The sequence below is a fragment of the Podarcis bocagei genome (assembly GCF_964188305.1).
Source record: "Podarcis bocagei genome assembly, chromosome: 15".
Classification (NCBI taxonomy): Eukaryota; Metazoa; Chordata; class Lepidosauria; order Squamata; family Lacertidae; genus Podarcis; species Podarcis bocagei.
The window spans coordinates 9,389,820-9,416,316 of record NC_138141.1 but is presented as its reverse complement, the minus strand read 5'-3'; the positions used below and the strand labels follow the sequence as shown (position 1 = coordinate 9,416,316).

The window sequence follows — 26,497 nt, the reverse complement described above, 5'->3', positions numbered from 1 at the left end:
TTTCCCCTTGCATGCTGTTGTATATATTGTGGGGGGGGGGGAGACACCCTCAAAATTGCAGGAACACACACACAACAAACAAACAATTATAGCAAGCGCATCTTTCTTGGGATCTCCTCACTCATATATTGCAGGCTTGCTTTGACCCAAGCCAGATCTGGTTTAAGGTTTCAGAGAGCCAGTCTGCAGACCTGGAAGTATGAGGACTGATTATAACAATTCGGAGGAGGCGCTCTATGCATGCTCAGAGGAACTTGCATCTACTCTCAACTCCAGCCCAGCAGCCGCTGAATATAACAAGGAAAAAGACAAAGCCAGCCTCAGGTAATGACATGCTAGCAGAAATTAAAACACTATGTTCTGTAATGAGATGCTAAGGTTTATTACCAGCAAGTTTTTGCTCCAGATGAACACAGATCTAGAGGGAGCGGGGGGGGGGGGGTTATGCCAGGCAATAGCCGGTGCCCAGTCTGTTCACTTCACAATGCATCACACACCCATAATGAACATTTGTCACTTCCCACATGGAGCTACAGTGAAGGGATGCTGTCAGGATCACAAGGACCAGATGAGCAGGATCTGACAACCAGCTCTCATTCCAAAACAACTGCATGAAATCTGGAGCCAGGCTGCTTTAACACTGCAAGAAACATGCCAGCCTGACTGGAAACAGAGGTGCAGGAGGAAGAGGCAGGAACATCCTGCAGAAAACATTGAGGCAGTCAGGGCTCCTAAGAATGAGCTGTGACTTGCTGTAAAATATGAGGTTTGTGGTTTTGGTTAAAAATATGCTAAAACAAACACAGTCCAAAGTTATCAAGAGTTCAAAGTGAGCTTCAGTGGTGTGTGAAATATCAAGCTGCATGCTCAGTTGGTACAGCATCAGACTGGGTCGTGAGTTCAAGCCTCACGTTGGGCAAGCCTCACGTTGCATCAGAGGGGTTGGACTAGATGATTTGTGATTCTACGCTCACATAAACCTATCCATTCTGAAGGAAATCAGCCCTGAGTGCTCACTGGAAGGACAGATCCTGAAGCCGAGGCTCCAATACTTTGGCCACCTCATGAGAAGACTCCCTGGAAAAGAGACCCTGATGTTGGGAAAGACTGAGGGCACAAGGAGAAGGGGATGACAGAGGACGAGATGGTTGGACAGTGTTCTCGAAGCTACCAACATGAGTTTGGCCAAACTGCGGGAGGCAATGGAAGACAGGAGTTCCTGGCGTACTCTGGTCCATGGGGTCACAAAGAGTCAGGCACAACTAAACGACTAAACAACAACAAATGCTCACATATTTACGTGCATGTGCATTAAAGGAATGACAATATCCACCATCCAACACTAACAGATTTAACCTGGAGAGGAAGATGGAGTAACAGGCAGAAGTCTTAAAGAACAGCCAGGACTCAGCTATACAGCTGCAAATTAAACGTTTTAAATGTGTTGTGAAGTGCAATATAGAAATGTGACATTAGATGGCAACAATGGGCTATGCAAAATTCAATGTATTTTTCAAAACTTTTTTAAAAGCATTTTTACAGCATTTTTTAATGTGTGTGTAGGTTGCACTCCAGTCTAGCAATATACACTAGCAATCTTTTTTAAACCAGGCTTTCCCAAAGGTAAAAACAGCAGATACAGTTACCAGAAAATAGGGAGTATCCTTGATAAAATGGGGGACGGTGAGACATATGCTGAGGCATGGGTGGCTGTTTGTGACAAAGTCTGCCATGACAATGTAAACAGCATAAAATTAATTCAGAGACGTTGCTAGGAAGGCTGTTGAATCTGAGGCTCGTGAAGCTGTCTTGTTTTTCTGCCTTGCAATCACAAACACATCCCTAACCTCTTGGCCTTTTGTGGGAGGAACAGATTTTCAAGTGCTTGCAGGACTGAGCTGTAAACAAGCTGCAAAGGCAGGGACGCTCTAAACCCTGCATTTCTTGTGGCAACGTTTGATGTTGGTCCAGTGACGCCCTGGGAACTATGGATAAATTCATGGGGGAGAGGGCTATTGGTTGCTACTAGCCACTATGGTCATACTCTGGAGGCAGCATGTCTTCTGAACATCAGGAGAGCACAGGACAGGGGAGCACTTTTGTGCTTGAATCCTGCTAGCTGGTTTCTCACAGACATCTGTTGGCCTGTGAGAACAGGATGCTAGACGAGATGGGCTATTAGCCTGATCAGCAGGCTTTTCTAATGTTCTGCTGTGGTAAATTCCCATGACAGCACTGGGGAGTCTGCTTGAGGTCCTGGCTCATCCACACACACAACCCCGATTCATTACATTTTACTAGGGCCAGGTTTATGTTTGCTGTCTGCTGCAGAAAAAAGCCAATAGCAGTGTCGTTGCACTTCCCATCGGAGCTTGCTCGAGAATTTGCTTGCTCAACCCCTTGCTAGCGGGGACAAGGAAAAAGACCTGTTCCATACTGGTCCCTGGATTATGGAACCATCTCCCCCGAGTGCTACACCAATGGAACCCAATTACCGTATTTTTCGCTCTATAAGACGCACCAGACCACAAGACGCACCTAGTTTTTGGAGGGGGAAAACAAGAAAAAAAATATTCTGAATCTTAGAAGCTAGGACAGCAAGAGGGATCGCTGCATAGTGAAAGCAGCAATCCTTCTTGCTGTTCTGGCTTCTGGGATAGCTGTGCAGCCTGTATTCGCTCCATAAGACTCACACACATTTCCCCTTACTTTTTAGGAGGGAAAAAGTGAGTCTTATAGAGCACAAAATACGGTAAGCTTGCCAGGGCCTTGCAGTGACGTCAAGGCAGGTTTTTCTCTGTTGGCGCTGCCATAATGGAATGCACTCCCCAAGGAAAGGTGAAAAACTGCAACCAGATAGGCATTTCCATAAGCTTTTGAAGACAAAGCTGTTTATGACGGCATTCTCTCGAGCTTTCCCATTTCAATGGGATTATTCTGCTAGCAGTATACAAATTAATAATGCTTTCTCCACGACCTGCAGCCCTATTCATGCATTTGGTTATGCTCCGATGGCGAATGCATGAGAGGACAATGGGATTGTGTCTGCTAGCCATGCCCCCTGCATGTGCTGGTCACGCTGGCAAGTGACGCTGTGTTCAGTGTCAGTCTCACATAGACATACACATAGGACTCCCTAAATGGCCAGGGTTCCCAACCACATGAAGTAAAGGGTGCACATGTAGAGCCTGTTAGTAAATTCACTTAAATAACGAAGATTGCGTCTAGAGGGAAAAGAAATCCTGATAATACTTTACTGAGGAATTGGGGGAGGGGGACACCAGTGTATAATTTGAGAAGAAAGAAACAGAGTTTTTTCTGTCTTAGTTCAGGCCCTGTAAAGGGCAGGGAGACGTTCAACCAAACATACAGAGGCAAAATTCCATTAGAACTACACAGCCAATCAGAGCATGAGCTAACTCTATAAACATCACGACACTGCCTGATTGATAAGCAACATCTCCACCCAGCCCTAGGCTAATTGATTCCAACACTAACAGAATTAACCCTTAAATTACAAAAGGGGGTGGGGAATTTGTGGATATTGTTGGATTATAATTCCCATCAGCCTCGGCTTACATGGCCTATGGTCAGAGATAGTAGGAGCTTCAGTCCAACAACATCTGGAGAGCCATAGGTTCCCTATCCCTAAATTAGAAAGGCATCAGAAGCAAATAAGAGTCCCTCTAGAAGCCAGCCAACATAGGAAACTGCTTTCTGCCAGTTTATTTGTCCATCTAGTCTGGTATTATCTATTGTAACAACTGCATATTTCCAGAGAACAAATTTCTACTCTACTTATCTCATTCACATCAGGCATGCAAAAAAGCAGAGCTGGCCTCCTGCATCAAAAATACGTTGCTGACAAACAAATGGAAAAGTTACTGTGTGAGCGCAGAGAGGGGGAAACTTAAGGCAATTCGTATCCCACTGCGAGAGCAAAATACAGGTTAAGCTTTAAAAACCACTGCATTAGTCACCTCCCAGGGACTATGATTCCAGAGTTTTAGTCATGCACTTGTAGTGATGATTCCCAATAGAAAATAATCTGACTTCTCATGCATTGAGATAGAAGAAAGATGAAAACAACAGAGCAATGCGGAAGGGACAGAATATAGTTCCTGTGCGATTCCTCAAGCAATAGGGTTCCTGAGACAGCAAGGGTTCCTGAGGCAGTTTCCTTGTGCAGCCACAACTGCAAAGAATAAGTGCTTCTCCAGTTATCTAGTTTTTCGGTATATATGCTGAGCATGGGGGAGCAGAATAGCGGTATTCATCTGCAAAGCAGCTGTAGCACAGGCAACCTCTTTGCAGTTGGTTCCCCACCTTGCTCTTTCTTGAAAACCAGCTGCAATTCTCTCTCCCTCGCTAGGCAAACTGTTTCTTCCCAGACACCACTCAAACTGGAAAAGGGTGCCCTGGACGCAGTAAACATCAGTGATCAATGCTTATTTAACAGACAGTGTCTCTTACCAATCAGTAGCCACTGAGGAAGCATATTTTACTATCACCTAAGTAAAAGCCCAGCAAAAACATAGGAAGTTGACTTATCAACTTAGGACTCAGCTACATTAGTAAATGAATAAATAAATAAATAAATAGCGTTTTGAATGTGTTAAAAAAATTCTATGTGATTTTCCATAGCATTTTTTCTTTTGTTATACAGTGGTACCTCGGGTTACAAATGCTTCAGGTTACAAACACTTCAGGTTATAGACTCCGCTATCCTGGAAGTAGTACCTCGGGTTGAGAACTTTACCTCAGGATGAGAACAGAAATCGCGCGGCGGCAGCAGGAGGCCCCATTAGCTAAACTGGTACTTCAGGTTAAGAACAGATCTCCGGAACGAATTAAGTTCTTAACCAGAGGTACCACTGTAACAATTTAATTTCTGACTTATTTATAGAGGTTTTTTTCCTGTGTGTAGATCCACCCTTAGACTGTATACTGTCTAGCTGAGTATTGTCTACATTGACCAGCAGCGTTCCAGGAGTCCAGCCAGAGTTGTCCCCCAGCCCTATTGGGAGATGTGGTGGATTGGACCAGGGGTCTTCTGCATGCAAAGCAGCTGCTCTACCCCTTTGCTACAGCCTTTCCAGGCAGAGGGTCTTCTCAGTGGTGGCGCCTGCCCTGTGGAATGCCCTCCCATCAGATGTCTAGGAAATAAACAACTATCTGACTTTTAGAAGACATATGAAGGTATTCCCTGTTTAGGGAAGTTTTTAATGTTTGAACTTTTATGGTGTTTTTAATATTCTGTTGGGAGCCTCAGCCAGATGGGCGGGGTATAAATAATAAAATTATTATTATTAATTATTTCCCCATCACCGCATCATCATTAATGTCCAGAAAACAACATCCCTTGAAGAGAGGGCTTGTCCATTGCGACAAATTGGTGGGGCAACCTGTGAAGGTAAAGGTAAAGGGACCCCTGACCTTTAGGTCCAGTCGTGACAGACTCTGGGGTTGCGGTGCTCATCTCACTTTATTGGCTGAGAGAGCCGGCGTACAGCTTCCGGGTCATGTGGCCAGCATGACTAAGCCACTTCTGGTGAACCAGAGCAGCGTACAGAAACGCCGTTTACCTTCCCGCCAGAGAAGGTATTTATCTACTTGCACTTTGAAATGCTTTCGAACTGCTAGGTTGGCAGGAGCAGGGACCGAACAACGGGAGCTCACCCCGTCGTGGGGATTCAAACCACCGACCTTCTGACCGGCAAGTCCTAGGCTCTGTCATTTAACCCACAGCACCACCCGCGTCCCTTTCGGGGCAACCTGTAGCTGCACCTTATTCCTTAGGAGATATGGCTGAATTGGTCACAACAGGGAAAATGAATGAACTGCTGTGTGGATGCAGCAGAGATGACTCAGGATTCTTCCATTATGAATGCCCTGCTGTTCTACGACACTGAATGCCCCACCACTGAGCTCCATTGGATGACCCCGGGTGTTACTGTTATGAGAGAGGGAGAAATATATTGTTTCTTTCTGCTCTCCCCACACCATGCATTCATTTCCCCTCACGAAGGAGCAGCTCCACAAATGATGTGTGCGCGTATCCATGGGTGACAGGAAACAGCTTTAGCCTATTATATCAAATATATTCTAATAATCACCCATGAAATGTGTTATAAAGCACAGTCCTGTTCGTTGCCAGCTACAGAACTGCACGACTGAATAAGCAAATAGCCCTCGGTATTGCGGACTGGGATTTTGACGGCTGGATTTCGGCGGCTTCAAAGCCGAGCAGTGGTCGTCAAACATCTCCTTCCAATGTGCCCTCACTGCTCAAAACTGACGGCTCTGGCTATCTGCCGAGATTATGATGAAACATGGAAGGGGGCTGTCTGCCACCATGCTTAGCTTTGGAGAAACAGTGGGTCAGGTTGTAAACACCACAGCTGAAGCCTACCCCTCTAACAGAGGGAGAGGGAAATTCAGGCGTGGAGTGGGCAGGCAGAACATGCCCCCTCCAGGCCACTAGGTCTAGCCCTTCCCAAGCCACACATCCTCTGGAGCAGGGGTCAGCAAACTTTTTCAGCAGGGGGCTGGTCTGCTGTCCCTGTCCCTCAGACCTTGTGGGGAGCTGGATTAGACAGTGGTGCCCCACAAGACGAATGCCTCGCAAGACGGAAAACCCGCTAGACAAAAGGGTTTTCCGTTTTGGAGGTGCTTCGCAAAACGAATTTCCTATGGGCTTGCTTCGCAAGACGAAATTGTCTTGCGAGTTCCTGCGGTTTTTCCCCCCTCCCCCCTTTTTCCCAAGCCGCTAAGCCGCTTATCAGCTAATCCGCTAAGCCTCTTAACAGCTGATCCGCTAAGCCGCTTATCAGCTGATCCGCTAAGCCGCTTAACAGCTGATCCGCTAAGCCACTTATCAGCTGATCCGCTAAGCCGCCTAACAGCTGATCCGCTAAGCCGCTTATCAGCTGATCCGCTAAGCCGCCTAACAGCTGATCTGCTAAGCCGCTTATCAGCTGATCCGCTAAGCCCGCTAAGCCGCTAATAGCGCCAATCCGCTAATGGGCTTGCTTCGCAAGACAAAAAAACCGCAAGACGAAGAGACTCACGGAACGGATTCTTTTCGTCTTGCGAGGCACCACTGTATTTTGAAGAAGAAGAAAAATGAACGAATTCCTATGCCCCACAAATAACCCAGAGATGAATTTTAAATAAAAGGACACATTCTACTCATGTAAAAACACGCTGATTCCCAGACCGTATGCGGGCCGGATTTAGAAGGCGATTGGGCCGGATCTGGGCCCCGGGCCTTAGGTTGCCTACCCATGCTCTGGAGCCACCCTGACCAGCCCTGCTTTGCCCCCTCCTCGAGTGTAATTTCCTGGCTGGGATGTGTCCTTTTACTCTGATGTTCCTTCTTGTTTGCCTGAGTGGAGGGTAGAAACGAGTTTACTGTACAAAGTAAAATTCACTGCCCCCCCACCCGAAAAAGGCAGCACACACCCCACTGTTTTGTTTTGACTTGATTGGCCCATTGAATTCCATATGTTTACTAATGGTCCATGATTGCTCTCTGCGTTCACTCTGCTCTTTGGAGTGAGTGCTGCCTGCAATTGTCTTGGTAGATATTAACCGTACGTGTGAGGTGACCAATCATAGGTTTTTCTGGAGGGAGCTCTTTAATTGCTTTCAGAGAAAGCTTCTCCTCCCCCTGGTGAACATAACGTACAAATATACGGGAATTCTGGGAATTATTTAATGCCAAATGAGCTGAAATCGGCTAATTAGATGAACTCTCACACACAGCAAACAGCAAGCGCTCTCTCTCTCTAATAACCAGCATGGCGCAAGGACTGCAAATGCAATTCAGTCATTGTTTATTAAGTGAGGCAAGGAAGGAAAAACAACAACATTGTATAGTTGCAGGTATTTAACATTCCCCGGAGTGCAGAGTAAACAAATCACAAACCAGATCTAATCCTTTTGACTCCATCAAAATCAGAGGCTTGTTTTGTTTTCTGAGAAATGGAGGCAGGCTGGAGGGGGACATAGGAAACTGCCTTAAACTGAGGCAGATCCATTGGCCCAATTAGCTGAGTACTGCCTGTTTTGACTGGTAGTCTCAAAGGTTTCAGACACGGTGTCTGCCAGGATTACCAGGGTTCCAACCTTCTGCATGCAAGTCAGATTCACCACCACCGAGTCTACACGGCCAACTGTGTAGCATATAATTAAAGAAGAAGAGAGAATCAGGCACAGTGAGAGTGTTGGTGACAATGGCACTTGAACGCAGCTTGCAAATTAACTTCTGGTTTTGAACAACGTTCCGTTTTGTACATGTGCAGCCACTGAATCAGTGTGGTGCGCTTTCCATCAATGTACAGATTTTTGTCCATGTTCTTAGTTGGAGAACTTCATCGCAAAATTCAGAGAAGTGTAAATCCTGAAGGATAGCTGCTTCAGTTTGCATATTGTTATGGAAGTGCTAATTAGGTAGTTTCTCATTAAAATGCAAGCGGGATCAAATGTCTTCCCCACCCCTACAGTTTCAAGGTAGTCTCTCTCTCTCTCTCTCTCTCTCTCTCTCTCTCTCTCTCTCCCCCCCCCCTCTCTCTCTGTGTGTGTGTGTTTCTGACTTCCATTTCTTTTGTTCTACAAATAATCTTGCCAGTGGCCTGTACTCTACAAACTGTCATGGATGCTCATGTTTCCTGAAAATGTCATGATGCCCTTAGCTGGGCTTCCCACAATTAAAGGAAGGTGGGGATACTGCCTGATAGCTCTTAATTCAGGTTTTTAAAGTGTTTTACTTGCGTGTTCAGACAAAGTAACCTCCCCCCTAAATATCCCTAAATAAATTCACACAAGATTCAAATTTTGGTTTGGGTTTTTGGCAGAATTTAGGCCACAACTTTATTGATTACAGAAAGTGACTGGTTGCATAGGCTCTGGTTCGACTAGCTCCCTGCACCCTTGCAGGTAGCGCTGACCCAGGGTTCCATCAAAGGTGAGCCAAGGGTGAACACTTGGATAAGCAGAAAGCCGGGAACAGGCTTTCTCCGCCACCCAAATGTCCCCCTGGACTCAGGCACAGGCACAAGCCCCTCTCAGGGGTTGACAAAACCATCAAGTCCCTGGATTCCTTTAACGGAATGCCCTTCACACAGGGATAGCGAGAGCATTCTCCCATCCCTATCACCTGAACCAGAGCCTATCCGTAACCTTAAAAGTTGTGACGATTTGCTACATGGCAGGCAAACCCAAATGGCAACAGCCAATCAGACAAGTGGTGAAAAATCCTGCCGTGCCCCTGTCCCAACGGCAGATGACGGCATAGCAAGGTCAAGCACAAAATGCCTTAAAAGTAGGGAGAGGTGGACGGGTGTTCCGAATGCACGCACTGAAAGAGGAAGCTCTGGGTCACGTGCATGGGCATAAATAAGTCCCTCAAACTGTTTAGACTGCGTCCCATTAGCCAGCTTCAAGGGACCTACCAAGTGGGTGTTGTGGCTGTCCAAGCGTACCCACCCACAACACAGGCTGTCGGTTGACCAGGTCTCAACGCAATATGTGCCCTCTTTAAGGGAGGACCCGATTTATAAAGAAAACAGCATGAGAAAACTGTTCTTAAGGAGGAAGGAAGGACCTCATGTAAAAACAAAATCCATGACTGCTCCAATTTCAGTTATTCTGCAGCTAACCTCCCTGCTTTCCCATAATTCAATTATGGGAAGATGCCATAAGGTAACTCCTCCCATGTGTCGTCCCCCCCCCCCCAGATGAGGATGCACAGGCAGCCAGGGAGACTGCAGAGTGCTGGATAAATGTTTATTGGAAATAAACACACACACAACACTACCTACAGACACATTGCAACAAGAAAGTAAGCTCAACCACACACACACTAAATTTAGAATGCATTCTAAAGTTGCAGGGGAAAGAAACTGAAAGAAAGGATAAATTGGAGGTCAGGTTTCTGCAACACCACCTTGTTAACAGTCACTTTAACCATTTTGCCTGTAAATAATTATCTATTCTTTATGCATCTCATTTCCCTCTGATCTCAGTCCTCTTCTTATCCAGCACCCTGTTCCACCCTCAGAGTTTGCCAATTTAGGATTGCCCTTTATACATTTTGTGGACTCTAGTCTGCAAAAGTCTATCATAATAAATGTGGACCTCTTTAATGTGTCACAAGTCTCTTCACCATTTTTGCTGCAACAGAATGCAGCCACTCCTCTACAAATCCATTTGGACACCCACCAGCACAGGAGACTATGCATGAAAGGAAAACAAAATGACAACAACCATCACGTTTTGGAACTTGATGGGAACCCTGGAAAGGAACTGAAAGTAGGAGCAAAAAACAACAGGTTAGTCAAAAAAATATTTAAAAAATATTCCAATGCATTTCAGACCTTGCTGGTCCCTTTTCTAGGGAAATTCAGAGAAATGAAGAATGTTGAATCTTTAAATTTGAGGAAAATTTACATATAAATGCCAAGTCTTTATTCCGCTGAAGAACGACCAGCAGGGTCTGATGTGCATTGTAATAACAAACATCCCTTTTGTCTACCCCACTTCACAGCTTGCATTTTCTTTGCTGCTTTGTTTTTCTATCTTTCTTAAACCTCACCTTCTTGCAGGGCTTATCAACTTCAGAGCATGTAAACAAACTCAAGGTCAGGTGCTAATCCAAGATAATGGTCTCATCTGAAGCACCTCTGCGACCTTAGGTAATGGCTTCAAAATGCTCTGAAACAGGAAGCAAGCATTGCCTGGGAGTCAGCCACAGTGACAAATGCTTCACAGCTTCTTGGGCAATGATGACAGAGTGTGGACACTCACTTGATACCGTAATTATTCTTATTTTATGCTGTGAAAAATCATTGCTTTTTTGGACTAAAGCAGAAACACAACACTTCAATGAAATTCAAACCAAAGACAATGGTTGTTGCTGTTGAAAAGCCCTAAAGCATTAATCTCCCCACTCACAGCTTCTGATACTCAAATCATTCTCTTTTTCTACTTTATTCCTTCGATCCTGCACAATCTCTCCCACCCTCCCTCCTGTCTGGCCACATGGTTTTGACTCTTTCTGCTTGAACCAGAACAAATTAGGAACTTTAAAATCATGGATGAGAATAGCTGTTTGGATAGTTGTGCAGCTTGCCTGTCTTTCATTACAGGTAGTTTCCATGTCCAAAGCACAACTTTAAAAATTCTACCCCCTACAGAAATAAAATAAAATAAAATAAAATAAAATAAAATAAAATAAAATAAAATAAAATAAAATAAAATAAAATAAAATAAAATACAACTATACAAGGGAATGCATGTATTTGTTTCCCAGTGCAGTTTTCTTTCCAGTCTTAGCCTTGGACAAACCCCCACCCCACTTCAAATGGTTTGCTGCTCTCCATGTATTTGAATACACTGGTTGCTTATGCACTTATGTATCAAATTTATTTATTTATTTTTGCTCAAAGAAGCTTCAGTGCATCCTAAATGGAGTTTTCCTATCAAAACTTCCCAACCACCATATGAAGTAGATCAGATGGCCTGCCTGCAACCTTCCCTGGGTTTGAATGGGGAGCCCAAGTCCATCAGTTCATTATATTATACTCTTCTGCCTTGTTACTGCTAGCACTTTCTTGCAGTCCCTATGAAGGAACATCACTCAGAAGCAACTCTGGGTTACATGCATAGCCCATTAGCAGCCCCAGAACCGTAAACAAATGCCAGGCTTGAGTGGGGTTAAACCACCTGCCACATTTTAAGCCCTGGTGCCAGGCAGAGAGTCAATGACCAAACAGGCAGTGACATCTACTGCTGTTTCATTTCCACTGTTGCCTGAGCCAGAGTAAGAGGTGGGTGAAGAAGAAGAAGAACATGTGAAAAATACTCATTTGTGGGTTCTTGACGGGGATGTTGGCCAATAGCAGGTGTCTGCTTATACCAACCATGACCAAAGTCCGTTTTGGGGGCTTAATCTGGCCCCTGTGGCAGTTTATTTCTTGGGGTCAAATCCCAGAAAAAGCTCAAGAAGTTCAGTCCTAAAAAAAGCTCAACTTTGGTCGGCCCTCACGCATATTCACTTCATCAAATCTGGCCCTCTTAGAAAAAAAGTTTGGGCGCCCATGGCTTATAGCAACCCTTGATGCTGTTCTTGTTTCCATCACTTCAACGGGAATGTTGGCTGGTCCAGTAAAGCAATTCAGGCACTGCCCAGTCAACTCTCCCCTGCCTGACTTCTCACTCACATCCAGTCCAGGGGGTGTCAGCTTCCTCCCCTTAGTCTCAGTGCTGCCCTTGTTGAACTCAGCTGGAGAGAGGATGGGTGCCAAAGTAGAATTAGTTGGCTCTTCCTATCATTGGCTTTGGCTCTGCCTACTGTTGGCTCTTCTTAAAAAGTAGAGACATCACCTTGCCAACAAAGGTCCGTACAGTAAAAGCTATGGTTTTCCCAGTAGTGATGTATGGAAGTGAGAGCTGGACCATAAAGAAGGCTGATCGCCGAAGAATTGATGCTTTTGAATTATGGTGCTGGAGGAGACTCTTGAGAGTCCCATGGACTGCAAGAAGATCAAACCTATCCATTCTGAAGGAAATCAGCCCTGAGGGCTCACTGGAAGGACAGATCCTGAAGCTGAGACTCCAATACTTTGGCCACCTCATGAGAAGAGAAGACTCCCTGGAAAAGACCCTGATGTTGGGAAAGATGGAGGGCACAAGGAGAAGGGGACGACAGAGGACGAGATGGTTGGACAGTGTTCTTGAAGCTACAAACATGAGTCTGACCAAACTGCGGAAGGCAGTGGAAGACAGGAGTGCCTGGTGTGCTCTGGTCCATGGGGTCACGAAGAGTCGGACACGACTAAATGACTAAACAACAACAACAACAACTGTTGGCTCTGCCCAACCAGTCCTTTGAGGCCTCCTCGCAACGTGTTTTATGTGAGGGGGGGCTACAACTGCTTTGCTCCAGAGGAGGAACTGAAGCATACCTCTGCAGGCTGTAATCCTATCCATGTTAACGATCACTTAGAACAGTGAAAGAGATAACTGTTATAAAGCACGACGGAAATGCTTCACTGTTTCCATGGCTCAATTTCCAGTTATTATGGCATTTTGAGCAACGACAGGAAAGTGAGCAGTAAGCCCATAAAGACTTAAATCTCCTCTGGCTATGCGCTCGCAGCATTTTTGCCTTGGCACCTTCACTAGAGTATAATTAACAGGAACGGATATTTATGATAAATCATCTTAATAGGACTTGCTAGTTCTTCCAGAAGAACTGACAACATGGGAAGCAACGCCCACAAACAAAGGTTTAATTAGAGCGCACAAAACTGCCTTGCAATACACAACCAGTCCAGTTCATCAGCCCTCTCTTTTCACTGAAAAAGGCTCACAGTATTCAGAGCTGTTCGCAAACACATACCATAGTTCTGTCTCTCTCCTGCTTAATCTTTGAATAAAGATTGGTGCCCCGTGCCATATTGAAACACACCTTCTTCTTCTTCTTCTGCCTCTTGTATAAAGAAAGACAATGTATGAATTCTATTCTGTTTGGATGAGCTGAACAAATTACTGCCAATGAAGCTTGGAGCACTGAAGGGAAATCAAGCGCTAAGTTTAAAATGGCTTTAGCTCTAACTTTATTGTTAGAAATGTTCTGCTCAGTGCTACATTTAATGTAAGGAGATGCTTATGACCTAAGCCTTCCATTGTTCTTTTTATGAGTACCACCACCCAGGCTTTCCCTGATGGATGATCCAACTATGTTTATGTATTAAGCTGATTAACTGATTTGTTATGCGTTTTGTATTTGTTTTGATTAATGTAAGTTTATTGTTGTTTTTATGCTGTTCACCACCATGTTGGCCTTATGGACATTATTATTTTTTGGCAAACAATTTAATAAAATAAATAAGCAGTGGTGAATGTGCATTCCCCTGGGGACTCTGCCATTGTCATCCTTTCCTCCTTCTGGCCGTCTGTCTGTAGTGGAGAGCCTGTTTTACTTGTGAGGTTGCCCATGGGTTTTAGAACTTTGAATTGCCAGGATTCTAGAATCCACATGTTTCAGAGGGTGCTCTCCCTACCTTCCCATTCATGTGGTGTGAACACCCGAGAGGGCTCTTTTTGCATATATATGGACTAAGCTGAAAGTTTTGCCCAGCCAAATTAGTACAGCTTTGAGGGGAACACCAAAACCCCCCTGAACGTTTGAGAGTGTATGACTTTTCAGTGGGGTGAGTTTACTAAGACTTGATGGTTACAAGATGATTAAAGCTTGGCGTTTCACCTCCTTCCCTTTCTTCCTCTAAAGTGCCAAGATTATTTGGGGTGGCGAGGGTTGAACGTGTCTCAGGCAATACAAGATCACATAACATCATCGTGAGGTGTACATGAAAAGAAAGCTTTATAGAGTGGTACCTCGGGTTAAGAACTTAATTCGTTCCGGAGGTCAGTTCTAAACCTGAAACTGTTCTTAACCTGAGGTACCACTTTAGCTAATGGGGCCTCTTGCTGCCGACCAATTTCTGTTCTCATCCTGAAGCAAAGTTCTTAACCCGAGGTACTATTTCTGGGTTAGTGGTAACCCGAGGTACCACTGTACTAAGCAGAATTGCTTGCAAAAGTGTGTATATTGCATACAAAATTGCATACAAAAAATGTGTATATTTGAATAAATTTGCTCTGAAATGCTGGTTAATTACCATGAGAGCTTCTTTTTTAAGAATGCAGAATGATGTGGGAATGTGGTGAACTGAACCCTCCTGCTGACCCCTTGACCCAGAATATGAATGCCCCCTCCCAGGCTTTGTACCCCTGGCAGGAAGAAATTCGACAGGAGTAGCCATCCCCGTCACTTCATTAGAGAGGGACTTTATGCTGGCAATCAGGCAATAGCTTTTCCCACCTGCCTTGCCCTACCCTCCAGCCCTAGGAGCCTTTCCTAGACCCTGACTTTGAGAACAGCAGAAGCAGCTGGGACGAGAGAAGAGGAGTGCAGGGATATTTTTAAGAAAAAAAAACGTTATTGGTTGTGTGTCTTTGTGGCATTTGTAGTTTTGTTAAGTTTTGTGCTATTTTATGCATTGTGACTTGCCATTATGTTCATTGATTACAGTTTAGTAATTCTTTATTGTAATTTTTAAATGTAAACTGTTTAATTATTATTTGCTGATATTTAAGTTTACTGCTTACTATTATATTCTAATGGATTGCTGAATATTGCTTTATTTGATATACACTAAGTTGTTTATTTTAAAGTTATGTTTTTATTATGGACTTTTTTGTTTTGGATCAGAGTGTTATTAGGTGGGTGATCTTTGCTGTCTATTTTGTTGTTTTTTCAGCTTGTAAATTGCCCTTTGTATAGTAATATAGAAGGGCAGTATACAAATTAAAATGAAATGAAAATAATAGTAATAACAATAAAAGTAATAATAATAATAATAAAGATTGGGAAAATGAGAAGCCAAGATTGACAGAAGGCTAAGTGCCTCAAATATCTGGACAGTTTGAATGGGCTTTGCTTACCCTCTCAAACACAAACACCCATCTTTAAGAGCTGGTGATCTTAAGTGATGTGCAAAAAGGTGTCTTCACAACAAGCAAGCATACCCTCTCCAAGTGTTTACGTGTAATTTTGGGTGAATCTCTTTGAGATTCTACTTCCCCTCCTCCCCTTAAAGAATGCTAAAACTTGACAACACTGATAACAGACACTGGTCTTGATGAATCACTAGCAAGGCGTCCCTAAGAGCATCTAGGCAATAGTCTCATTTGTTATTTTCTGTCTGTATTGTCCATGCTGTGCCACACTTCCAATAGTTTCTATTCAGAGCATTCAGCATTCTCTACAAGAAATGAAGTCTGAATGCCAAAGCACCAAGCCTACATACAAGCCATTAGTGCTCCAAGTACCTTTTTTTCACACTGCCGGTCCTATTGTCCATGAACCTGATATCACAATGAGCGTTGACAATTGTTGAGTTGCTGCACTGGAAATGTATCACTCCTCCTTCATGAAACATGGTCTCCTGGCAGTGATTTGCTACCATCTTCCTACGGTATTGTGGGGAGCACTTTAGCAAACATTGCACACATCATTTCCCATTTTCTTCACTTGATAATTCATTCATGAAAATGCACCCTCAATGGCTCTCTAAGATCTGGCAGACCTTTTTGCCAGTGGCACTTGCTTGAGGATGAAGGTTGTATGCATGAATTTTTCCCTGGGGGAAAATTTACCATTAGATGCAACATATCTAATTCGTCCATAATTACTAGTCTTCATGAATACGTGTCACTGACATTTGCAATGGGATTGAAGGATCTATACAATTTAGGAAGCGTCAGTGATTGTCTCAGGCAATATCACTCCTCAGGCAATCTCTACTTGATTACGAGCCGTCGCAAATGTGTTCCACTGTGACAAAGCAGAAATACAGCCATGTGAAGCCATTCCACTGAAATTTATGGTGCCTTTTCAGAGATTGTAATTTTGTTTTACCATATGGGGGGAGGGAAGTGGCATTTCCCTGAAAGAAAGAAGAATCACATGTACTCAACCTTGAGGGTACTTCAGCTTTCCCAAAAAACACTACTGCCAAAAGTGGAAGAAAGCTGGAAGTATTTCAAAGAGGAGGTTCCCAGAAACAAATTAACAGGCGTATACCATCTTTGGCATTATGCTAAAAGCGCTGCCACTCATGCTGGTCCTGCTAGACCACGCATGTCCAACAGGTAGATCGTGAATCTGAGCTAAGAGTTTGAGTTCTCCATCCATTAATAAGGTCAGACACTATGCCCTCCAAGAACTGTAGCATGATATAGAGGATTTGCAAGGATTCAGAGCCAAGCATTCTCTTGAGTGAATACTCCTGTTTGAATAATAGCAGAATGCTATCCTGCTATTCACTGCCAGTGAAGGCAGCAAATGTCCTGTGTCTGGAGGCACTTGGAGGATGGATGGCAGCTAACAGATTGAGACTGAATCCTGACAAGACAGAAGTACTGTTTTGGGCGGACAGGGGGAAAGCAGGTGTGGGGGACTCCCTAGTACTGAATGGGGTAACTGCACTCCTGAAGGACTAGGTGCGCAGCCTGGGAGTCATTTTGGACTCACAGCTGTCCATGGAGGCACAGGTCAGTTCTGTGTCCAGAGCAGCTGTCTACCAGCTCCATCTGGTACACTGGCTGAGACCCTACTTGTGTGTAGAGTTTCTTGTCAGAGTGGTACATGCTCTGGTTATCTCCCACTTGGACTACTGCAATGCATTCTACATGGAAGGTGATCTGGAAACTACAACTAATCCAGAATGTGACAGCTAGACTGGTGACTGGGGTGGAATCTAGACACATATAATAAACATTGTACAATGCAACAAAATATGATTTATGGAAGCACACGAGCGAAGTCTGTCCTGGTAGGGAACTCCTCTCAACCTACCATCCAACACTGCAGAGGGAAAGACATTTAGTCTGGCTTTGGTGAAAAGCCTTCGGTAGTTAGGTACTGTCAGGTTTTTGATGTAAGATGTTAACTTAAAGACATACCCATATTGAACTCCTACTGCCAGCGGACTACAGAATGCGTGTGATCGAGATCACAAGTCACTGTGTGCATTGTCCCATAATCTTTGCTTTAAAAAATTTTGGGCACCTTCATAACCCAGGTAATACCCTTGGGGGGAGACCGTAATAAAGATTGATTGATTGAATAAACATTGTGAAAGTGCTTTTTTTAAAAAAAACATTTTGAAAAATATATATTGAATTTGCCATAGTTCACCATCACCATCTAGTGTCACATTTTACAACACACTTAAAACATTTTATTTGTAGCTGTATAGCTGAGTCCCGGGAGTGGCAGCTGGGACCATATGACACCTGCCCTAAAGGATCTTCACTGGCTCCCAGCATGTTTCCAAGCACAAAGTGCTGGTGCACTTCAGCCTAGTATACCTGAAGGAGCATCTCAACCTTCATCGTTTAGCCCGGACACTGAGGTCCGCCTCGGAGGGTCTTGTGGTGGCTCCCTCACTGTGAGAAGTGAAGTTATAGGAAACCATGCAGACAGCCTTCTCGGAAGTGCAATGCCCTCCCATCAGACGTCAAGGAGATAAAGAACTACACAACTTTTAAAAGACATCTGAAGACAGCCTTGTATTGGGTAGTTTTAAATGTCTGACATTGTATTATGTTTTTATATGAAACCTCCCATAGTGGCTGGGGAAACCCAGCCAGATGGGCAGGGGATAAATAATAAAATTATTTATTCTTATTCTTATACTAAGGACTGTTGAAAGGCATTTTGCCTACATCCTAATCTTCTTAGATATTGACTGACCACGCCTACTAGTTCTGTTTATGGAACTCCTATTATTTGTGACTCTCTTCACATATCACATGTTTGCTGTTTATAAATTTTGAATATATAATGTTGTAAAAAATAAATAAATGTCAACACATTATTAGCCGCGTGTTGCCTGTGATTATTCACAGTTTTCTGGTTTGCAACGCAGGGGTTTTCCTTTGTTGTATATTTTTGTTCCTCCTGGTATCAGCTCTAACCCTAGCCAGAGAGCCACTTCTGTTTGGTCAACTAAATGCCGTCTGGTCTGAAATCTTGGCTGGCCTTAAAAGCCAACCTCCTATTCTCTGCTGAGCTGAGTGGCAGTTCAGTCCTCTGAAGGCAACACTTGGGTTTGATTCTTGAGTCCTTTTAGACATTATAAAGCTTTCGTAAGGCAACTTGTAGCTGTCATTTTTATGTGATAAGCAGTCCTTCAGAACACAATCCCATATGAGGAGATCTAAAGGCTGCCATTTCTTGGGAGATCTCTGTTTTCCAGGACAGTGATAAACTTGAAAGTCAGGTCTGCAATTCTGCCTTTGGGGCAAGATGCGCCTCACGTGGGTCTGCCACCAACAGAGCAGAAACAGCAGCAACAATATATGTAGATAGAAAACTGCTATGGCTGTTGGATGAAAAACAACACAGCCCTACTCCAAGTTAAGAGCTTAGCACACTGCTAAGATAATACTCATTATAGATCAGCCCAGAAATATTACTTGAACATTTTCAGTTTTTCTATTGAATGATTGATTGATTGGCAGGGTGGAGTGAGTATGTGGGTATGTAAAAAAAATAAAAATCTGAGGGGAGCAGTGGGAAGGTCATCCATAGATCTGTGTGTGAGGAGGCAGGGGTCCCACTAGGAAGAACAAAGCTCCAAGTTTCTTAGGATTCAGCTGCATTTTATTGGCTATCAAACAGCCCATTACAGCCCCCAGACACTGGCTCCACAGTGACACAGCTGCATCTGGTCCAAATGTTATGGTGCTCCTAATGACACTAAATCCCAAGGCACGCCCTCCCCACCCAGTGATGAGTTCATCATATAGATGTTAACTAGCACCGGGGGAAGGACAGAGCCAACCATGAGATTGAAGTCATCCAGTGTTTCTTTCTGAAGTGGATCCACCATAACACTGTGGCTCCAACTCCCAACCCACAGAGGTGCTGCATAGAATCATAGAATCATAGAGTTGGAAGAGACCACAAGGGCCATCGAGTCCAACCCCCTGCCAAGCAGGAAACACCATCAGAGCACTCCTGACATATGGATGTCAAGCCTCTGCTTAAAGACCTCCAAAGTAGGAGACTCCACCACACTCCTTGGCAGCAAATCCCACTGTCAAACAGCTCTTACTGTCAGGAAGTTCTTCCTAATGTTTAGGTGGAATCTTCTTTCTTGTAGTTTGGATCCATTGCTCCGTGTCCGCTTCTCTGGAGCAGCAGAAAACAACCTTTCTCCCTCCTCTATGTGACATCCTTTTATATATTTGAACATGGCTATCATATCACCCCTTAACCTCCTCTTCTCCAGGCTAAACATGCCCAGCTCCCTTAGCCATTCCTCATAAGGCATCGTTTCCAGGCCTTTGACCATTTTGGTTGCCCTCCTCTGGACACGTTCCAGTTTGTCAGTGTCCTTCTTGAACTGTGGTGCCCAGAACTGGACACAGTATTCCAGGTGAGGTCTGACCAGAGCAGAATACAGTGGCACTATTACTTCCCTTGATCTAGATGCTATACTCCTATTGATGCAGCCCAGAAAGTCAGTTGTATTAAAAGTCAGTTGTATTAAAAGCTGCTGGGAGATTAAGATGAACCAACGCCTCCTGTCCTTCTCCTGAAGCAAGTCATCATCAACCAGAGTGCCCAAAGCTGTATCAGTGCCAGAACCAGATCTGAAGCTAGATTTGGAAAGAGAATGTGCTTCTCTCAAGTATGCTGAAAATTGCATGGCTACAGCCCACTTGAACACCTTGTCCAGGAGGTGGATATTGGCAATTGGGTATTAGTGGTATAACCAGGATGGACCTCTTATGGAGGACATACATCACAGCCTCTTTCAGGGCAGCTGGAATGCCCCCTCCTGAAATGGTATATTTACCCCCTGATCATTCTACAATTGATTGTTTCCATTATGCTACCCATGTGGACGACAGATGCACAATATAGAGAACAGGGGTTAGCAGCCTTTTGGGGCTCATCAACCCTGGGGCAGATTTTCAAACCATCACACACACATCACAGTCAAGCACACATCACAACTTCTAATCCCAATTCTTCTAACCCTGGAGAGATGCTGTCAATCAGTGTGGACCTGTGGTTCCCAACCTCCACCCTCACCCCCTTTTGAAAATTGCTGATGTTCTTCTTGGTAATACATTTTTTCTGCCGTTTGTGGTTATTGTGATGTGCTGTGCTAGGTGCTGTATGGTTTTTAATTGTATCTTAATTGCTTTTTTAAATTCTTACCTTGTGCTTTATTGTATCACAATTTGCATTCCATAGAAATCAAATTATAATAATATAGAAAACAATATGTGAAATAAAAGAAGCAATAAAAGTACAATTTAAAAATCAAGAAGAATATTCAAGGCGGATATGCCATAGACCACTTGAATGAAACTCGTGGTGATCTATGGATCTCAGTTTGGACAATACTGAGCTTGATGGGCCAGTAAATTGGACTCAGTACAAGGCAACTTCCTATGCTCCTATGATACTTGCAGCCTCAGCTTGCAACCATCTGGGAGTGAGGGAAGGAATGGGTCAGCTCACCAGTTCTCCTGACATCATTGCGGGCTACGTGTTATAACCAGCAGAGGACTTGTCTTGTTGCTATGGTCTCTGTGGCAGTGGTTTTGCTCTCAAAATGTTTGCTTTGGTATTTCTTAAGCATCCCTGCTGGCTGAGCACAGGGTTCCAGCAAGCTGGCACGAGTGAAACAAGGCAGCATTCTGTGGCAGCCATCTTAAATCCAGGCCAAACAATCAAAGCTCCACAGAAGTAAAAATAAAACAAAACTGGTTGTATGTTCCCGATGCCGCGGCGGCAGCAGAAAAAGGTGTATCTACACAATGTACGAAAGGTACGGGAATCAGAACTGCGTATGTCACTGCTGTCTCAAGTCTTTGAAAAGGAAATAATGTGTGGCATTCTAATTAAAGTTTCCTTTATGTTTGCTTTCCCTCCTCCAACTTTCACCCCTGGTGTTCCAGAAAGCAAATCTCACCATGACAATTCTTTTGGTTTGGCTTGCTCCCTCTGCTTTTAGCCAACAGAAGTAAAACAGCAGGCAAAATATGTGCTCCTTCTATTTAATTAACCCGTTTTAATTCACTTCTACCAAGCCCTTACAGATGAAACAGCTGGGTTCATCCTTGGTTCCCCCCTCCCCGCCGCCTCTTTCGCTTCACATATCTTAATCTTCCATTGAAAATGATTTTTAAAAAGCAGCAACAGCAGCAGATGGAGATGTAATATGAAAGGTCTCACAAAGGAGCTGAGCTATCAGAGGGAGGCGGGGGACTGAAAAGAGTTTTAGATTAAGTTTTGGAAAATATCTCCAGGCATCAAAAAATCTCTGACAAACCTCTCTCTCCTTTCTCTAGTGTGTGAGTGCACGCACATACACACATACACACACCCCTTAAAAGTAAATGCAAATTATTACTAGTTAGCATTCTGAGTATTGGACCTAAATATATATTCTATGCAGAATAAGGCCATGCACATATTAACTGGTTTAAAACACAGCTAGATCATTCATTCTTTTTCTTAATTCCGATCAAAGCTGGTTTGGGGAAAAACATATCAAAATGCAGTTTTTTATAAGAAATTAAAGGATAGATATGGATTGCGGCTGACTCTGAGCGTAAACCAGTTCCCAAATCAACAGTGGGAGCGAACTGGATGTACACAGCCAGAGTATTTGCTTCAGCTTTCGATTTTTCTTCTTGTTGTTTTAAAAAGGAATCTCGGCAACATTACTGAAGTCTCATATGTCCTAATGCCTGAAGAGGTCAGAGATGTGGAAGAACAGCTGAGGATTGGTCTTAAAACCATGTTTGCATTCTCCTAGACATAGAATCTTCTTCTGATCCCTTGAAACTAACCAGCAGAAACAAGGCTCAGATGAGAAGGTTGCTGGGAAGCATGATACTCCCTGGCCCAAATAGGAATTAATAAGAGCATGTTCAAGATCCTAGTACTGGTCCTCTTCCCATCCCTCTCTCTCTCCCTCCAAGAGAGCTGGTTTCTTGCAACCAAAGGACAGCATACAAGCACTTGGACAATTAGTTGATGTATGTTCTTCCCCCTGCTCAGCTTTTTAAAAAGTACATCATGAATGTGCATGCTGGGGGAAGCTTGCGAACATGAATTACATAGTTGGTGCTTATTTAATTACATCAGAGGAATGTTGCTTACAGCATCCCACCGCATCTTGTAAACAGTGGTAGTGTAGAGAATGGGCATAATAAATCCAGTCCTCACACTGAGCTGTAAGGAGGAAATTTGTAGCAGCTGCTGGGCTACATGGGGAGGGAAAGATCAGCACTCTTTGGAGCGCTACAGGCCACTGTCTCTGAACTAAGGCTCAAACATAAAAGGGAGACAGAATGCAATCAGTAGAAGCAACTACATAGGCTTGACAGTGGGGGGTGGCGAACAGTGTGAGCAAGCTTACAGCAAATTGTGCAACCGGGCTCTGTCCACTGTAAAGGAAAACATGAATTATTCTGCATTAGATTTTAAAATTCAGCCTGCACAAGGAAAACATAATCAACACAAAGCTTCCTGTTCTGCCTGCCCAAGAGTGCAGGGCACTGGAAGTCCTGCTGGTAGGTGCCCCCGAAGTGTGGAAGGGAAGGGCTGAGCCGACCCAGGACCTGCTGGATTTGGAACCAACCCACCTGCCTTCACTGCCAGCAGGGGCGGAGGAAGGGGGATGCAGTGCGTGCGGGTCACCCCGGGTGACACCACTGAGGGGGGTGACAAAATGCTGGGTGCACTCACCGCGGGGCTTGCAGTGCGCCCAAGCCACGCATCTCTCCTGGGAGTGATGTGGTGGCTTGAGTGCGTGCAGGCTCTGCGCTGCCCAAACGGTCCGCCCACTGCTGTAGAGTGGCTGTGTGGGAGGAGGCAGGCGGACTCCAGAGGCCCCGCAGTGCGTCCTGTCCCTATGGGTGGCTCGCCCCGCCCTCACCCCATCCCTGGGCGTGCTGCCCAGGCACCCGAGTGGCTTCCTCTGGCACTGACTGCCAGGCGTGATCGCTATGCCAGCTCCAGTTTTGCGTGGCCCAGGTCAGGGGTTGTGGGACCTCTGGAACAGTGTGTGTGGGTTGCAGGGAGGAGAGGGGTGTTCATGCCACCTGGCAAACTGATAATGCTACCACTGACAGAACAATCTTCTTAGTACCTTGTTGACTCCCTCCCAGCGTATTTTAATATGCATTTTTTGTCCTGTGATTTGAAATTGTGGCAAGCCACCCTACAGTAAGTGGTGCATAGATATTAGAAGGGCAGGATAGGAATAGATAGATAGATACAGTGATGCCCCGCAAGACGAATGCCTCGCAAGATGGAAAACCCGCTAGACGAAAGGGTTTTCCGTTTTGGAGGTGCTTCGCAAAATGAATTTCCTATGGGCTTGCTTCGCAAGACGACAATGTCTTGCAAGTTCCTCCGGGTTTTTTCCCTCCCCCCCTTTTTCTAAGCCGCTAGGCCTCTTATCAGCTGATCCAATCAGCCGATAAGCCACTATAAGCCGCTAAAAGCTGCTAATAGCGCTAATCCGCTAATCCATCAATGGGCTTGCTTCGCAAGACGAAAAACCGCTAGACGAAGAGAATCACAGAACAGATTCTTTTCATCTTGCGAGGCACCACTGTAGATGATAGAGATAGATGATAGATAGATAGATAGATAGATAGATAGATAGATAGATAGATAGAAGTCCAAAGTAACCTGGTGGAACCTGATTGGGGAAGAATGCCTTATGGGCTAGGCTCACCCATGTGACCAACAGAATATTAATATTACTCCATTTGTCCTTAGTGATGCCAGCATGCAGTCTCTTCTGTGGGGTTCAGTCACAAGAAGCAAAGGCACAGTAAGAAAGGTAAAACTGGGTATACAGGCAGCCTCTAGAAAGGTCTGAAAAGTCTTTGCCTTCCTCCTCAAACCAGGTCATGACAGCTGCTGGCTCATATGTGACAGCGAAGAAGCCAACACACAGATGGAACAGGATGCTGGGCTGTGTTAGACAGCAATAAAGAATGCAAGTATTAGGAGGATACTTTGCTTTGCATGTAGAAAGTCCCAGGTTCAATCCCCATCTCCTGCTTGAAACCCTGGAGAGTCGCTGCCAGTCAGAGTAAGCAATACTGGATTAGAGGGACCAGTGTAGTGAATTGGTATAAGGCAGCTTCCAATGTGAGATGGCTCGTCCCATTGTTTCATGCATTTATTTGCAAACTGCCTTGGGCGGGCTATTCACACCAAAAGGCAGCGTAAAAAATACCAAAGTAAATATAATAAGTCTGAAAATAGGACAATATGCCGATTTGTGGGCATTTCCAACCTTTAATAATCTTCAAATGCGGGGAGGGAATTTGCAATGGCACTCTGGAATGTTTCTGTATGATTATATGTTGCAGGATATTAGTACATCACCATTATTATAATAATAGCACTAGCAGCACATGGTAATACATAGATTTCAACTGGGAATGTGCAGTTCGCAGCTCATTCTCTTAATAACAATACCTTATCTCCTGGTTTAGGTCACTGGAGAGCTGTTAGAAACAGCCCAGGCCTCTTCCAGAACACCTGGCGATACGCAGCTCAGCTCCTACTCTGCTCCTGGCTGTGTGAGTAGCAGCAACAGCCAAGTCGAGTCTCTTGACTCACATATCTTGGCCACCTTGCACTCCGCAGGCCACAGCTAATGAGGGTTAGGTCAACCTGATGGTAGGAGGAGTATCACAAAAGGGGCCGCATGTGGACTCCCATCGTCTGTTGCACAGGGCTGCTCTAAAGCTGAACAACAGCCTTTGCCAACTATAGCACAACACACTGACAGATCTCCCCAGACTCAAAAAGAAGCGGGACGAGGAAGCAACCTAGTGATTTTTCACAGGTAGAAACTGTGAGAAAAACGGGAAAAAATAATAATACTAGAAACCTTTAAGAAGAAGTAAAAATGAGAATGAAAAGCTATCAAAACTTGTTAGCTTTGGGCGGCCCACCGAGTAAAGGGAGGAAACTTTATTCCAGCTGCTATTAAATTATAGGCTGCAAAACCTTTAGCTCAATTATTACACAACACACAACTAGTCCCCCTCTCTAATTTGGATCCCTATGAAAAAATACAATCAGGGTTTTTAAGGTCAATTCTCCAAACTCGCAAATGTGTCCCTAACGAAGCCCTACGATTAGAGACAGGCCAAATTGTGATTTGTGACTTTGTATACATGGTGAAGACTCGGTTAAGACCCGAACTGGGCTGCTCCGCTGGCTGATAATTATCAAACAAAATGATTTTATACTGCTTTTCTCCTGAATATCTTTTAAGTCTAGAAATGGAAAGGGCTAGAAGTATAAGAAGAACGAATCTGGGATACAGAATACCAAAATTATCTTAACCAATCCTCTAAAATTTATAAATCCTTACACAAACCTCAAAGATCACACCCAGCAAATTACTTAAGTGCACTGGACAACCCTAAACATCGCTGGGCATTTTCCAGAGCCCATTTTAATGTTCTCCCTTCAGCACTATTAGAGGGCAGATATCACAACATCCCAGTTGAACAGAGATTATGCCCATGCAACTCTGATGAGACTGAATCCATTGGGCATGCTCTTTTATACTGCCTATTGGGCTGTGATACTTGAAGAGAGCTAATCCAACCACTACTAAGGAAATTACCAGGCTGCTCAGGGGAAAGCTACCGGTATGTTAAATACCTTCTTCCCAACAATGATCTGAATATCACCAGGCCTGTCATGAAATTCTATTTTATGGCAAGGAGGACAAGACAGACTGTAATGGCAGTTGTTTGATGAACGAGCACTGATTTTATACTTTGGATCAAAGATTTTAGTTGAAGGAGTGTTATTTTTAATGTAAATAAGTTTATAGGGAATTTCTAATTA

The 26,497-nt window shown here is 44.3% G+C and overlaps 1 protein-coding gene across 2 annotated transcripts in view; it reads right to left on the bottom strand.

Annotated features, from left to right (window-relative positions):
• UNC5D (unc-5 netrin receptor D) overlaps window positions 1–26,497 on the bottom strand; it is a 430,198-nt gene that overhangs the window by 41,434 nt on the left and 362,267 nt on the right. The gene's annotated exons all lie outside the window — the stretch shown is intronic.